At 38.8% G+C, this 4,591-nt stretch overlaps 1 pseudogene; it reads right to left on the bottom strand.

The window, feature by feature from the left end:
- Window positions 1-1,330: 1,330 nt before the first annotated feature.
- Window positions 1,331-1,968, bottom strand: LOC122490531 (annotated as a pseudogene).
- Window positions 1,969-4,591: the final 2,623 nt, after the last annotated feature.

Raw genomic sequence — 4,591 nt, 5'->3', positions numbered from 1 at the left:
AAATATTTTAGCTCTGACATAGGGAGGTAGATGTACTGCAAAACACTCACGAGAAGCAAGAACAAATTGTCATTCTGAACACCATCACTAAAAGTACACAGAAGCACGTTTCCTCCAGTTTTAAAAAAGCTTATCTTTCAGAAAAGTGCAAAAGTCACATAAGCTTCCATAAAAAACACTTCCAATGCAGACATGTATACAGTGAAAAATACAAGTCTCATCTCCAAATTTCACTTCCAAGAGGAATTACTGCTAACAATTTAGACCTGTGTGTAGCCTTCCACAACTAGTCTATGCACACACAATGGCAGATGGCATTTTGAAATATTAACTGAGGGGTTTTCTTTCCACTTTATTTCCTGGTGGTCCTGGCCTTTCACCCATTCTGTCAGCTGGCATGCATTCTGTGTTTGACACCTCAGGGAAAAGATGACCCAACAAAATACATTAAGAAAGGAAGTCAACAACTTTTGAGTCTCTAATTTTTTAGTTTCTAGTCCTTAAGGGAATAGAAAGACACAGGGAATAAAAAGAGATTTGGAAAAATATATGATAAGTCGGAAGAAGCCTTAAGGCTTCCAAGACTAGATAAAAGAGTTTCAATTCTTGGGAGAAGAGAGAGATTCAGAGAGGAAGAAAGGACCTCTGGCAACTTATGCTGCTTCTCTCCGAAAAATTAGAAAAAGGCCACATTTTGGTGAATGAATTACAATAAGGTGCCTTGTTGAGCAGATCCTTCCTAGGGGCAGTGGCTTAGACAGCTGACAACACCTTTGTACAAAGACAAGAGCCCCTCCTTCTTCCAACAGCCTTGGCCCCATGCCAAGGGTTTTGTCTTTCTAGATTTCAGCCCTATTCACACCCAAGCATCTTTGTCCAGTGTTCAAACTATATAACTGTATGAGACAGCCTTCCTTGTGGGTTCCTGAGAAAGAAGGTCATCTGTCCTGCCTCTCCAGCTCAGGTGACCTTGGCAGTGAAGAGACAGGACATAAGCATGCTTATGCAGGTATAGAGGTTGTTCCTGCTTTCTAGGTACACTCTCAGCCAGGGATGGTGGCCAGGCCCCAGGAGCAAAAGAGATGTCAGTGGGTGTCTAGACCCCTTGGGTTTTTTTAATGGTGATGCAATATTTTATTTATTCTGTCAATTAATAACTAATATTAGAGAACACTTATAATATTAATGGAACTTAATCTAAGAGAAGTTCATCTTACATTTTTTTACATTTCAGTATCAGGTGATCATAAGCAGATAGTCAAAATAATTATGGCCCAAAGTATTATACCAAAAACTTTTAATAAATGCTTGGTGTTGGTATATGTACAATTCAGATTTTGGTGTAAAGTTCTTTGGCTGCAAAGAAGAACATTTGGTTTACTTCCCTAATAGGAATGTCTCTTGATGTGGGGATGGTCTCTTAGTATTTCTTTTGCTATTGATTTTCAGCATATTTACCTGTGATTGTAGGAATGGAGTTGAGTGTGGAGAGATACTCATCATGTTTACTCCAAATAAGAGTACATAACCGATTACTATAGTAATGAGGAGGCAGACAGGCAGTGTAACTGCCCAATATTTTTGAGGGCAATAAGTTAAGCCTAAGGAGTTTAGCAAAGATTCAGCAATGAAAGCCCATGCAAGATAGAGTATGAAGCCACATTGGGGGCTTAGGGAAAGAACAAAGGCATAAATCACTCTTTCTGGCAAAGGTAATGGTGAATTTTCCACCATTTCCCTGTGGCTTTAGATAATCTCCAACACACACATACAAGCAGTGCTGGAGGACCCACTGGACTTTACACAGTCTCTCAGAATTTCCTACAGCCTAGCATGAATGGAATGACTCTTGGGAAGGATACGGAAGTAGCTGGGAGAGCCAGACTTGGGAAGGGGAAGATACAGAAATGATTGGCATGATCCTAAGATGGGTGGCCAGACAGGGTAAGAGTGGATCCTAGCATCCCAAGTACTGATAGAGGGCAAATCCAGTGATGAGATGTCTTGTCACTCACAGCTTGGCCCAAATAAGCCTTCCTGGAACTCAAATGCAGTATCAGAAATTAATTTTCTATTACTACATAAAAGTAAGGTTAAAACAGAAAATAAGTTCATTATTTTTTTAAGAATTACATCTCTTGGGGTGCTTGGGTGGCTCAGTTGGTTAAGCATCCAACTTCAGCTCAGGTCATGATCTCGTGGTTGGTGAGTTTGAGCCCCGCGTGAGGCTCTGCACTGATGGCTCAGAGCCCGGAGCCTGCTACAGATTCTGTGTCTTCCTCTCTCTCTGCCCCTTCCCTGCTTGTGCGCGCTCTCTCTCTCCCTCTAAACTATAAACTTTTAAAGTTACATTTCTTGCCTATCTAAGTTTGTAAATCGAGATTCATACTTTGTTAGCATTGCAATGGTAATAAAATTATATGTATACTTGACAATATATCTGGAACAGACTTCTATATGAGCACATATAGATCTACCTCAGTAAAAAATCCTTTCATAATATGGCTCACGTAACATTTATCTAACCATTCGCTGGATGTTTAAGTCGTATCTGATTTTCACTCTTATGTTGCAGCAATAAGTGTCCTTTAAACCAACTACTGTTAGCACAGCCTCTTTGAACAATCTTTCTGTGTACTTAGATGGCAGGTATTGAGAGTATTATATTCCAGTTGGAAACACACACTCATCCACACAATCAATATGAGAAATTGTGTGCTAAAATTCATGTTCTGTTGGATTTTTTTTAGCACCAATATCTTTTTTATCAAGTGAAATATTTTTCAGCAAGTCTATATTTTAAAGATATGAGGTAGAGGCACTCTGGATGTGTAGAGACAGAAGGCTAGGGGATCTGATGCTCTGGTCAACTCTATCCCTGTCCCAGTGCCCCACCTTTTCCATGCCCCTGCCACTGCATCAGTTCCAATGCATAGGGATGGTACTATGGCCCTTTTCGCACTCACTGGTCAGGAATACCACAGACGAGATTTAGGATGTTGGTCTGGCAAAGGCGGTTAGATGTCACAGGTGTCTTTTATGGCTTTTTGACTTTTGCTTTTGTGATTTAATATCAACTATTTTGAGGTTAGTTGTGCTGTCCTTTGTGTCCATGTTACATAGTGTATAATTCAGTTACAGCACTTGTCACATTGTTCTTTCCTGAAAGTACTATTCAGAGAGAGAGAGAGAGAGAGAGAGAGAGAGAGAGAGAGAGAGAGAGAAATGTTTCCTTTAGAATCTATAGAAATAGATTTCCTTTAGAAATAGCTCCTTTAGAATCTATACAATGTACCATAAAACTTGGCAAGTACTAGCTTTTCCATAAGGCCTTCTGAATGAAGGAATGAATGAATGAGCCACACACATTTGCACAACTTAAGTATAAGACACACAAACTCTTCTTCAAGTGTATAGATACTTAAAAAAAATAGAAATGTATCTATTTTAGTCTCCCCTAGTCTTCTTTGGACCTACTCTATAGGTGTCTGAGTATTCTTGCTTTAGAGCAGATTTATAGAAGAGGATTGGAATTGGTCCAAATGGCTCACATCATATTCTTGTAGCCACCTCTGGTAGATGACATAATGAGAGCAACATATGTACTTATAACAACTACCACTGTGTGTGAAGGATGGATTTGGTAGATATTAAGCAAAAATGGGAATATGTATGCTTTTTACATCTGAGAGTTAGGAGGATCTAAGGCTGCCCACTCCATCCAGACTTTCAATTTTGTCACCAGGATGAGTGGGCGGAAGATCCTATAGAGGGGAAAACAAAATGAAGTAGAGGAAAGAGCATATGATAAATGCCCAAATAAGTAATAGGGAGATCAACCACATGAGGATAATAGTTTTTTTCTTATATGTTTTTATTTTAACATACTTTCAGACTTACAGAAAAGTTGCAAGAAGATTAAAAAATTTTTTTTTCAACGTTTATTTATTTTTGGGACAGAGAGAGACAGAGCATGAACGGGGGAGGGGCAGAGAGAGAGGGAGACACAGAATCGGAAACAGGCTCCAGGCTCTGAGCCATCAGCCCAGAGCCTGACGCGGGGCTTGAACTCACGGACGGCGAGATCGTGACCTGGCTGAAGTCGGACGCTTAACCGACTGTGCCACCCAGGTGCCCCGCAAGAAGATTTTAAAAAGATACTCTTCACCTAAAAGATTCTCAAAAAGATAAAATTGAAAGTTGCAGATATGAAGCTTCTTACCCCTAAATATTTCAAGTGTACACCCTAAAATCAAGGACATTCTTTTACATAACAAATATAATCATAAAAAATCTGGAAGCTCACATTGATACAAGTTATTATTTAATATACAGATAGATTTTTCAAATTATCCAAGTAGTTCTCTTTATAGAAACCGACCAACCAACCAACCAATCAACTAACCAATCAACCAAACACAACAGCAACAAAAAACACTGCCAGATCTCACATTGCATTGTTTAGTCTCCTTTAGCCTGAAATAGTTTGTCAATCTTGCTTAATATTTTGTGACACTGATATATATATATATATATGTATATATATATATTTTTAAATTTATTTATTTATTTATTTTAATTTTTAACGTTT

The sequence above is a fragment of the Prionailurus bengalensis genome, chromosome B2, assembly GCF_016509475.1.
Source record: "Prionailurus bengalensis isolate Pbe53 chromosome B2, Fcat_Pben_1.1_paternal_pri, whole genome shotgun sequence".
NCBI classification, from domain to species: Eukaryota; Metazoa; Chordata; class Mammalia; order Carnivora; family Felidae; genus Prionailurus; species Prionailurus bengalensis.
This window is presented reverse-complemented; position numbering and strand designations above follow the sequence as displayed.